Genomic DNA, 12,846 nt, shown 5'->3' with positions numbered 1-12,846 from the left:
GCCTTCTTTCCCTCCTTCTTGTGGCGAGCGGTTAAATAGTTTCCTAACAAGAGCTGCCTCATCTCTGGTCCAGAACTCTGGCTTTGATTAGCTGCTTAATGAGCCTGCCCTCGGTATGCTGCGGTCCACACACACACACTCACGAACCAGGTCCCACCCAGCTCAGCCATAGCATGCCCAGCCCACCCCATCCTAACCCACTCCATCTCTCTGTCAGTCAGTCAGTGAGGAGGTCAGAGACCAGCTGTGTGCCCCCCCCCCCCCCCCCCCCCCCCATCTCTTTCAGATATGCCTGTCAAACACTAATCTCACATAAAACCACTTCAACACACACACCTCTGTTCGGTGCTGAAGATGGAGTAGGCATGTTACTGGACATGAAGCTCTTCTCCACATCTCTCAGCTTCAGGTTGTCCAACGGTAACATGTACTTCTTCTGGATGGGGATGATGGAGGGAGAGAGGGATGGGGATGATGGAGGGATAGAGGGATGGGGATGATGGAGGGATAGAGGGATGGGGATGATGGAGGGAGAGAGGGATGAGGATGATGGAGGGATAGAGGGATGGGGATGATGGAGGGAGAGAGGGATGGGGATGATGGAGGGAGAGAGGGATGGGGATGATGGAGGGAGAGAGGGATGGGGATGATGGAGGGAGAGGGGGATGGGGATGATGGAGGGAGAGAGGGATGGGGATGATGGAGGGAGAGAGGGATGGGGATGATGGAGGGAGAGGGGGATGGGATGATGGAGGGAGAGAGGGATGGGGATGATGGAGGGAGAGAGGGATGGGGATGATGGAGGGAGAGGGGGATGGGGATGATGGAGGGAGAGAGGGATGGGGATGATGGAGGGAGAGAGGGATGGGGATGATGGAGGGAGAGAGGGATGGGGATGATGGAGGGAGAGAGGGGTGGGGATGATGGAGGGAGAGAGGGATGGGGATGATGGAGGGAGAGGGGTATGGGGATGATGGAGGGATAGAGGGATGGGGATGATGGAGGGAGAGAGGGATGGGGGTGATGGAGGGAGAGGGGTATGGGATGATGGAGGGAGAGGGGGATGGGGATGATGGAGGGAGAGAGGGATGGGGATGATGGAGGGAGAGAGGGATGGGGATGATGGAGGGAGAGGGGGATGGGGATGATGGAGGGAGAGAGGGATGGGGTTGATGGAGGGAGAGAGGGATGGGGATGATGGAGGGAGAGAGGGATGGGGATGATGGAAGGAGAGAGGGATGGGGATGATGGAGGGAGAGAGGGATGGGGATGATGGAGGGAGAGAGGGATGGGGATGATGGAGGGAGAGAGGGATGGGGATGATGGAGGGATAGAGGGATGGGGATGATGGAGGGAGAGAGGGATGGGGATGATGGAGGGAGAGAGGGATGGGGATGATGGAGGGAGAGAGGGATGGGGATGATGGAGGGAGAGAGGGATGGGGATGATGGAGGGAGAGAGGGATGGGGATGATGGAGTGAGAGAGAAAGTGAGAGGGGGAAGGATGGAGAAATGTAAGGATATGTAAGGAAGGATCATTCATTGATGGGTCTACTGATCTGGTGAATACACAAACAGCATGTAGAGACAATAAAAATATTAAGAAAAGCAATAACTGATTAGGCCTGCTCTAGTATAACATGCGTGGAGTCTCATTGATTTGTTAACATTCCCCTCTATGACGGAAACCGCAGAAAAACAGAAACAGAGCTAGCTAGGATAAATAAATGGATTAGACTATTCTACACTACAGAGAGATGTGTGTGTGTGTGTGTGTGTGTGTTTGGTGTGGGGGTGGGGGGGCATGAGTTTGCACTGTCACCAGAAAGGAAGCAAAGCGGAGAGAAAATATGGGGAAAAGAATGGAGGGAGTGAAAGAATGAGAGAAAAATTGTTTTAAAAAACAGGGAAAGAAATAGTGGTTGAGAAGAGGAAAGAGAAATAGAGAGAGAGAGGGAAAGAGAGAAAGAGAGAGAGTGAAGGGGAGAGGGAGGGAAAGAAGCCAGCCCACATGTGAAAGTTATTACTCAAAAGTGACGCTCTAAAACAAAACATTCCTCTCCTCACCTCCACCCTTCTCCCCCTTTTCTCACCTCCACCCTTCTCCCCCTTTTCTCTCCTCCACCTTGCTCTCACTTTTAATAATAATTATTAGGTGGGTGCTTACATTTGTAAAAAAAGAAATTGCATATCCCATTCCCCCTGACACCCTCGGAGAGTGGGGTCACAGCCAGGGATCAGCCATCATTGATGGTCGACCCTGGAGCAATTAAGGCTAATTGCCCTGCTCAAGGGCACATCGACAGATTTTCCACCTAGTCATCTCTGGGATTCAAACCAGCGACCTTTCGGTTACTGATCCAACGCTCTTAAGCGCTAGGCTACCTGCCTCAGGAAACAGCTATAGTTACAGTATGGAGTGGAGAGATGGAGGAGAGGACAGAAGGTGAGATGGAGAGAAGGGGGATATGGAGGAGGGGTGGGTATAGCCTACCGAGAAAAAGAAATGGACGGAAAGGTGCAAGTCTGTCTCACAAACACTTAGGTGTGTGTGTGTGTGTGTGTGTGTGTGTGTGTGTGTGTGTGTGTGTGTGTGTGTGTGTGTGTGTGTGTGTGTGTGTGTGTGTGTGTGTGTGTGTGTGTGTGTGTGTGTGTGTGTGTGTGTGTGTGTTGGTCTCTCCTGAACCCCAAAACTTTCTTCCTTCATTCCTCTTTCTCTTTTTTTCAGAGGGGCCCACTTCCTGTTAGAGAGGCAGAAACAAAACTATAGAACGAAGCTGGCACGCCGACAGACGACAACATCTGGTACTGCTTGAGAGAGAGAGAGAGAGAGAGAGAGAGAGAGAGAGAGAGAGAGAGAGAGAGAGAGAGAGAGAGAGAGAGAGAGAGAGAGAGAGAGAGAGAGAGAGAGAGAGAGAGAGAGAGAGAGAGAGAGAGAGAGAGAGAGAGAGAGAGAGAGAGAGAGAGAGAGAGAGAGAGAGAGGATTCCAATGGAGAAAAGAAATAGAGGAGAGATTGAAGAGGGAGGACAGACGGAGGAGTGGAGGTGAGTTTTGACAGAGATGAGTGGGAGAGAGGTATCTAGAGAAAGAGGGAGAGAGAAGGGGAGAGAAACTGCAGACCACTCCAAAGTTGATTCCCAAGGGTCCCATCAACCCATATATGGCGCCTCAGTCCCTCCCTCTCTCCCTTTTTTCGTTATGCCTTCCCTAAGTGCACTGGCAGATCCCCAGTGCTGAAAGTGAATGTGCCACGTCGAGGCTGGATACTCCGCTCGCTCGGACGCAGCCCCTCAGAACCCCGACACACACACACAAGGACCGGACACACACTAGGCCGAGACGCGACCAGAACCAGACCCAGACCCATAGAAGAGGACAGCCAGTGTGTGTGCACATGTGTGCGTGTGACCCCTTACCCGTCACTCAGGACGAGAAAGGAGAGGAGACAATGAGAATCTTTTACCTAGTTAGTCAACCAAAACTTTGGACGGGTGAAAAACGAGAAAAAAGAAAGGAATGAGAGAAGAAGGAAGATAAAACGTAGAGAGCAGAGGAGACATCTTTCTACTCCTGCACCTCCTTCAAAACTTTGCACAGATGAAAAAGGAAAGAGAAAGGAAGGGAGAGAAAAAAAGGAGCGAGCGAGAGTCCTGTTCCGTCATCCCAGTGTTCAGACTACCTGTTCAGGGTCTTACTGGTGTACAGTAGTCTGCACATTGGTTAGACTGGGCAAGGAATGGCTTCCATCACTCTCTCTCAAACACACACACAAGCACACACACACACACACACACACACACACACACACACACACACACACACACACACACACACACACACACGCATGAGCACATTCACACTGGGGACTAGATGTATGAGTTTGTCTTTGCTGGTTTGTCTTTCGCTGTCTGCTACTACGTTGTTCTTTGTGTGTTATGAAAGCCTAGAAGCCTACTATATTTGTCAGTGGTCAGTACGATAGTTCATTGTGTGTGTGTGTGTGTGTGTGTGTGTGTGTGTGTGTGTGTGTGTGTGTGTGTGTGTGTGTGTGTGTGTGTGTGTGTGTGTGTGTGTGTGTGTGTGTGTGTGTGTGTGTGTGTGTGTGTGTGTGTGTGTGTGTGTGTGTGTGTGTGTGTGTGTGTCAGGCTGCTCATGGTGGATCATACATCAGAGCTGCTCTATCTGAAACTGAGCCTCTGCAGACTCATTGTGTGATATAGCAAGCAGGCCCAACACAGACACCTTACTGTGTATGGGAATGTGTGTGGATAGTGTATGGGTGTTGTATGGGAGCATGCGTGTGTATAGTTAATAGTGTGTGTGTGTGTGTGTGTGTGTGTGTGTGTGTGTGTGTGTGTGTGTGTGTGTGTGTGTGTGTGTGTGTGTGTGTGTGTGTGTGTGTGTGTGTGTGTGTGTGTGTGTGTGTGTGTGTGTGTGTGTGTGTGTGTGTGTGTGTGTGTGTGTGTGTGTGTATAGTGTCTAGGGAGTGTGTATGTGTGTGTATTTAGTGTATATAGTGTCTAGGGAGTGTGTATTTAGTGTATATAGTGTCTAGGGGGAGTGTGTGTGTTGTATGGGAGTGTGTGTATAGTAGTGATGGGGGGAAAATCCATAGTTACATATCGCAATGTATTTTTTTACGATATTATATTGATATTTTGACTCCAAATATCAATGCTTTTACTAGGTAGCGTTAGCTAATGCTAGTCGGCTGTACCTGAGTCAAAACTCTGCTATTGTTTATCCTATAGCTTGTTCTCCATCTTCTTTATAAATACTGAGCCAACATGTTTTCAGCTCTTTTATTTCCATGAGAGATCAAAACTTTGTTTTCTCATGCTCTCTCTCGTCTCTCTGCAGCAGACATGGTGAGCAATATGTTTGGAACATCAGATTGCAATAAAATAGAGAATCGTGGCAATTCATATCCTATCGGCACCTAAGTATCGTGTTAATATTGAATGGTGAGGTCCCTTGCAATTCCCAGCCCTAGTGTATAGGGTGAGTGTATGGGCGTAGGTCATCTGTTTTTCCTCAGGCTGCACATCGGGCCTCAGGCAGAGAGGGAGGGAGGAATGTACGTCTGGTTAGTGTTTTATAGAAAGATTACACACTGTTTAGTGTGTGGAGATGAGTGTGTATCCATTATGTCTAGATGAAATGTATGGAGAGTAGAGTCTATACTTATTTTCTTGGTGTGTAGATTAGTAACCATTGTGTAGATTTAGAGAGCGTGAGCAGCAAATATGGGAGGGCGTTTGTGTGAGTGGGTACAGTTTGTGTATTTGTGTCTTTGTGTCTTTATGTGAGGAAAATAAGTAAGTGTGACCATACTGTGGGGAGACATGATTGAATGAGATGGAGAAAAAGCAAGAGATCACAAGAGAGAGCGTGAGAGAGAGAGAGAAAGAAAGAGAGTCTAAAGTCTGGTGGTTTGGCTAGGTGATCAGTATTTGTGGAAGGGGGAGATGAGGGAGGAGATTGAGTTGTGAGTGGGAGTCTGGCGGGGAGAAGGGGGAGATGGAAGGGGGGAGAACAGGGAGGAGGGGGAGGAGCAGAAGCGGCCATGTGGGATTTCTCTGGATAGATGTTGGAAGCTAAGCGGGTGTTTGGACTAAACCTTGAGTTCTCCAGCCAGGAATGTGTACAGGCCCAGAGAGACTGCCAACCAGAGAGAGAGAGAGAGAGAGAGAGAGAGAGAGAGAGAGAGAGAGGGGGAGGGAAGGAAGGAAGGAGAGAAGGAAAGGGAAAAAGAGGGAATAGGAGGGATAAAGCAGGAAAAGGTAGGGAAAGAGAACGACAGAGGGAGGGAATTAGAGAAGGAAGAAAGAGAGGGAAAGGGTGGGAGGGGAATGGGGGAAGAGAACTAGAAAACTTTGTGGAGAAAGTGGATAGAAACAGAGAAGGCTTTGCGAGAGAGAAGCTTGGCCTGAGTCTAACTCTGAGAGGAGTGTGTTTGTGGCCTACAGTGTTGTTGGGGCAGCATGGTGACATAGCTGTGATAGTAAGGATTATTTACTACAGTAGACCCCCCCCCCCCCCCCCACTGAGACAAACACACACACAGGGGCATGGAGAGAGCGCAGGGTTCCTACTGAACTAACAGTAGGGGAGAGTGGGGTAAGTTGAGCAGTTGTTTTGCATTCAGCATCACTCCGCCAAGGGAAATGTAGTATTCTTTCTAACAAAGATATCTACAAACTATATATTTCAGGATGTTTTGTATCCCTGGAAAATCAGAATTCACGTGAACATTACAGTTTTGAAAAAATAGCTTGTCCAAAAAAGTGGTCTTTTGGCACAACTTACTGGGGTATGTAGTAAGTTGAGCCGCGGGACAGGGTAAGTTAAGGCGTCTACAAATGTCTGTACTGAATGAAATATTACCTCTACCTTTTTAAAACCATGTTTATCTTTATTTCCCAAACATAAATCAACACAATCACAATTGCTTTTTTTGTATTTTAATCATTTTAAGCATATTTTAAGATTTTTAACATAGGCCAGTCCCTGTTGTTACCTCATATCCCAGCGATAATGCCTTGCATTACACCTGGGAAGAAAACTCTTCAATTTTCTCATCTTGCCATTTGCTCAACTTACCTCAAGTCAAACATTGACTATATTAGCCCACACAGCGACAAGATGCACTGTTATGCTAAGTTTAAGACCTCATATTGAAGTTTATAGAGACCTCATATTAAAGTTTATAGAGACCACAACTGATGTATAGAACAATCTTGATAGCATTTGGTTTAGATACAAGCGTCATGAAACCTCTAACACAATAAATTCATTTGACTTGGTGAAAATCCGTTTTTTTGGACCTAACTTGCTGTGACAGCCCATCCCAACACTTTTTCCATGTGGTTTCTTCCTTCACAGCCTCCATGAAATGATGACCTCTTCCTAAATATTTGGTCAAATGATTCATTTTGTGTATGTTTTCCTAGAAACAAGGGTCGCTCAATTTACCTCTTTGGCTCAACTAACCCCACTCTCCCCTAGTCTGAAAAGGAAAAAGGGTTGACATCTTTTGTCAGTCTACCCTGTTTCCATTTTGGAAAAGAAAGAGTTATGATTACTATTTCACCAGAGATTATCACACTTTTCCCAGCATACCTGTAACTACACTGAGGTGTAATCTGTGTAGTAAAGTCAAATATTGTAGTGGGTAATATTGTCAAAGAGAAGGTATAGCAGAGCATAGCAGAGCAGAGCAGAGGGGTTCTGTTAACCTGGTACTAGAACCTCCTGTACCAGCCAGGATACTAGTAGCTCTCCTTTCAGTAGTGCTGTCAGAGACACCGCTGCTAGAAGAGACTATGTTACTGAGATAATAGTTGGTTTCATACCCATGTGAGTGGACTGGGATTGGAGATAAGTGAATTATTACGGAGGAGTGTGTGTGTGTGTGTGTGTGTGTGTGTGTGTGTGTGTGTGTGTGTGTGTGTGTGTGTGTGTGTGTGTGTGTGTGTGTGTGTGTGTGTGTGTGTGTGTGTGTGTGTGTGTGTGTGTGTGTGTGTGTGTGTGTGTGTGTGTGTTGGTTTGGCTCCAGCTGTGTCAGAGTGAACTGCTCCAAATGCCTCAACTCCCAGAGGAGGAAGAGGGGAAGCAGGGGGAACAGTGGATGGAGAGAGGGAGGGAGGTATGGTAGGGAAGAGGGGGAGCAGGGGGAACAGTGGATGGAGAGAGGGAGGGAGGTATGGTAGGGAAGAGGGGGGCTTAGTTGAAGTAGTATTGGGCCAGCTCTGTACTTACATGTGTGCATTTGAGTTAGCTATTTTACAGCCCATCCCAAGACACACTGACACACACACACACAGTCCGTGGACATCATGAGCGAGCAGTGCTGTGCTAGGCTGAGAGAGAGTTGTGTTGTGTCTGCCTGTCTACACTTGCTGTGCAGACCTTCCTATCCTGTACAGCAGGCACAGACAGGCAGACAGATGGCAGCCGCCCCGACCAACCACATCGCACCTACAGCCTGACGGACAGCTCCCACAGCCAATCCCAGCCAGTACACCCCAGACTTCCTGCTTGATGATTATGATGATGATGATGATGATGATGAATGTAACCCTAGCTGCCCATGTAGTTTCTACCTGTATCCCACTCTCCCTTCCCTTACTGCATAAGACAGTAGTATTTGAAGGTCTTTTGTACCTAACAGAAATGTGATTGTAATAAAGAGGTGTGTTGTTCTGCGGTACTCAGGTGTGTATTTTTTCCAGCCTCTACTAGTGAGCCTCAGTAGTAAAGCTTTAGCAGCTCCAGTAGTCTCATCATCAGACCAGATCAGTGACTGTGCTCACCTTATCATCCTTAAACCAGGACAGGCTCTCAGCGGGCAGGACAAACCAGTACTCCTTGGCCCCACCCTTGATGATACTGATGCTGTTGATGGTAAGCCAGCCCTTACGGATGACCTGTAGAGAGGGGTCAGAGGTCAGGGGCATGGAGAGGGACTGAGAGAGGTTAAGGTGGGAGGGGTTGAAGGGATAGTTCCCTCAGATTACTAAGTTACATCATCTCATGGATACAAAAACAGTAGGCTATGAACCCCTAATGTCAGCTAGCTACAATCTGGGTTTGTATGTCTACTTAGCTATAGCCTAGCATTAGCATCGTTAAAGCTAAAACAATGGGAGTGGTTAGAGTCATGTTAGCGTGCTGTAAATAGAGAAGCAAACATGTGGTCTGTGTCGACTATCCCTGTAATGCTCTGCTCGGCAGGCTGGCTCTAAGCTGGGGGGTTTAGAGATCGAGAGAGGCAGGTGCAAGTTCTGTGGAGCTGGAGAAAGAGAGAGCTGGTGTGATGTATCTTACACATGGGTCACAGTGTGGGAGAGAGCAGAGATACTGCATGCTACATGCATGGGGATTGAGTGAGATACCGTAATGCACAGAGATATCAGCTGTTGAGACAACAAGGATCAGTTAGAAAAGTGAAATGTTCCCTCACCTAGCCAGTCATTACATCACTAGTGGTCATTTCTGACAATGCCTTTAACATATTTCTCCAAACCAACACAAAACGACACACAAAGAGCATGACAGGGAAAAAACACTAGAAATTATAAAGAAGACACGGTATGGTAAAATACTACATATACAGAAAAACACAGCTGTTGAAGAACTGTGGGAGAGAGAAACTGTGAGCTCTGTGATAAGACCTGGGTGAGGGAGCAATGAGGAGGACAGGAAGACAAGAGGAAAGAAAAGAGCTGACAGCTAAAAAGAGACAGATTTGGACAGAGGATGAAAGAGTGAGGAGGAAGTGAGAGAAGGGGGGATGGGGTGGCTGAAGATGGGTTATGGAGAGGTGGAGGGAGAGAAAGTGAGGAGATATGGAAGGATGAGATGGCAGAGAGAGGAGAGATGACCCACATCCTGCTTCACACACTGGAGACACACCAGGGCGGTGACACATGCGCACACACACACACCTTCATTTCTCCCTTGTGTAGCAGACCAGGGTCTGTGCTTGTGTTTAGTGAGTGACCAGACAGCTGGGCTTGGATCTGAGCCAAGTTTACAACTCAGCGCCATTTTGTGCTGCTTACACGCATGCACGCACACACACACACACACACACACACACACGCACACACACACACACGCAAAGGGAGTAGAGTGCAGCCAAAGGGAGTAGAGGCAAAGAGTGCAGCCTATGGAAAGGCGGTAGAAAAGAGAGCCGTGGGGCTGTGGGTTTAAAGAGGATGGTGAACAGGACACGACCAGGGAGAGGTACAAACAGTGTCCCTGTAGGAGTAGTGAGGGCTTAGCCTTACAGAGACTGGACTACTCATACTATTAGACTGGGGGGAGGAGGTTACACACCCTGGAACAGGAGACAGGGGAGAGAAGAAAAAACTGGGAGGTTAGGATGGAGCTGACACATCGTCACTGTTTCCAGGCAGTTTCACCTGCTCCTTCTACATACAGTAAACGTCCACGTCAGCTGCCATTCCAGTCCAGTTGTAAACATTTGTTATGTTCTCATAACACACATTTTAGGATTAGAGAGTAAAACCCAAGCCATTCATCACCTAAGATAAGGTCACTGAGCTGTGTGAAACTCACCTGGTTTCCTGCAGCGCTCTTCTTATTGGTCTGAACACACACACACACACACACACACACACACACACACACACACACACACACACACACACACACACACACACACACACACACACACACACACACACACACACACACACACACACACACACACACACACACATAGTCACTCTCACAGCTGACCATTTTTCTCCATTTAATCATCATGTCCAACACACATATGATGACCAGAAGACATAGCCAGCGAGAACTAACCAGGGAGAACTCACCAATGAGGTCCTCATGGTTAGTGTTGATGTAGGCCGACTGTACATCGATTAGCAGCAGGACCTGTACAGAGAATACACACAGTCACAATATTCTACCTATCTATAGGTGTGGGTGTGTGTGACCTGGTCTTTAGCTCAACTCTCTCTGTACCGGATGTGTGTGGTCACAATTCTCTCCGTCTCCTCTCCTAGTCTGGGAAAGGAACATATGAGCTGTGGTGTAAAGTACTTATTTTAACCTATCTGTACTTTACTTTTTATATTTTTGATTACTTTTACTTCACTATATTCCTGAATAAAATAATGTACATTTTACTCCATACATTCTCCCTAAGACCCAAAAGTACTTTTTACAGTTTTTATGCTTAGCAGGACAGGAGAATTGTCCAATTCATGCACTTATCAAGAGAACATCTCTGGTCATCCCTACTGCCTCTGATCTGGCAGACTCACTAAACACAAATGCTTCATTTGTAAATTATGTAAAATAAATAAATGGTTTGCTTAATATAAGGAATTTTAAATGAATTGTACTTTTACTTTTGATTCTTAAGCATATTTTAGCAATTACATTTACTTAGGTTGGAGTCATTAAAACATGTTTTTCAACCACTCCACAAATGTATTAACTATAGTTTTGGCAAGTCGCTTAGGACATCTACTTTGTGCATGACACAAGTAATTTTTCCAACAATTGTTTACAGACAGATTATTTCACTTATAACTCACTGTATCACAATTCTAGTAGGTCAGAAGTTTACATACACTAAGTTGACTGTGCCTTTAAACAGCTTGGAAAATTCCAGAAAATTATGTAATGGCTTTAGAAGCTTCTGATAGGCTAATTGACATCATTTGTCAAGGTATTGGAGTGGCCATCACAAGGCCCTGACCTCAATCCTGTAGAACATTTGTGGGCAGAACTGAAAAAGCGTGTGAGAGCAAGGAGGCCTACAAACCTGACTCAGTTAGACCAGCTCTGTCAGGAGGAATGGGCCAAAATTCATCCAACTTATTGTGGGAAGCTTGTGGAAGGCTAGCCGAAATGTTTGACCCAAGTTAAACAATTTAAATGCAATGCTACCAAATACTAATTGAGTGTATGTAAACTTCTGACCCACTGGGAATGTGATGAAAGAAATAAAAGCTGAAATAAATCATTTTATCTACTATTATTCTGACATTTCACATTCTTAAAATAAAGTGGTGATCCTAACTGACCTAAAACGGTATTTTTACTAGGATTAAATGTCAGGAATTGTCAAAAACTGAGTTTAAATGTATTTGGCTAAGGTGTATATAAACTTCCGACTTAAACTGTAAGTATATTTAAAATCAAATACTTTTAAGACTTTTACTCAAGTAGTATTTTACTGGGTGACTTTCACTTTTACTTGTGTCATTTTCTATTAAGGTATCTTTAATTTTACTCAAGTATGACTATTGGGTACTTTTTCCGCCACTGATGATGAGTTACTGACTTACATGTACACAAGCACGCACGCACACAGACACATACACAGCACTGGGTACCTTGGTGGTGCATCGGCGCACAGTGGTGATCAGCTCCTGGATGACCATGTCCACACATTTAATACAGGGATCGTTCAGCTTGACTATCTGTCTCTTCACTATGGCCTCAAACGCCTGGTCTGGGGTAAACAAACCTGTCCTAGAGACACAAATAGAGAGCGGGGGGGATAAAGAGAGAGAGGGAGAGAGAGATAGCGTTAGAGAGAGGGGGGGGGGACAGAGAGCAAGAGAAATGGGAGTGGTGACAGGTCAAATAGACAGAGAACCATGACTAAATAAGCACATACAGGTAACCCTTCTGACACAAACTCACCTGATGCCGTGGATGTTCTTGATGACATAGCTGATCTCCCGTCGCAACTCCCTCTCATCAAATTCCATCTAAGGACACACACACACACACAGTAAGAGGAGAGGACACACACACACTGAGGAAAAGAGTGGAGACTCACACAGAGACTCCAAGCCTAACCTTGACCAGTTCGAAGAGGAAGAGTTTGTGGAAGATGCGGTTGATCTTGGCTCCTCCAGACTGTTCTATAGGTGTCCACCTGGTCTCCTAAGCCCTCAATACGCTTCTCAAAGTCTGCTGCAAACTGCTGCATCAGCCTGTATACACACACAGCTAACTTAATACACACTGCTAACTTGGTCTTGCATGCATTGTTTTCTAGTGTGTGTGTGTGTGTGTGTGTGTGTGTGTGTGTGTGTGTGTGTGTGTGTGTGTGTGTGTGTGTGTGTGTGCGTGTGCGTGTGCGTGTGCGTGTGCGTGTGCGTGTGTGTGTGTGTGTGTGTGAACTGACAGTGGCAGGGACTTGGTCTTGCGTGCAGAGTCGTCAGCTCTGTAGTGTGTGAACTCCTTAGCCTCTTTATCCAGTGGTTGGATCCGGCTCTGGAGACGACGGCAGAACGCTGTCAGACTGTCTCGGATGTGGTTGGTCAGTTGCTGCACACAC

The 12,846-nt window shown here is 46.6% G+C and overlaps 1 pseudogene; it reads right to left on the bottom strand.

The window, feature by feature from the left end:
• LOC139579676 (dynamin-1-like) overlaps window positions 1-12,846 on the bottom strand; it is a 32,187-nt pseudogene that overhangs the window by 16,494 nt on the left and 2,847 nt on the right.

The sequence above is a fragment of the Salvelinus alpinus genome, chromosome 6, assembly GCF_045679555.1.
Source record: "Salvelinus alpinus chromosome 6, SLU_Salpinus.1, whole genome shotgun sequence".
NCBI classification, from domain to species: Eukaryota; Metazoa; Chordata; class Actinopteri; order Salmoniformes; family Salmonidae; genus Salvelinus; species Salvelinus alpinus.
The sequence above is the reverse complement of the archived record's forward strand: the minus strand, read 5'-3'. Positions and strand labels throughout refer to the sequence as shown.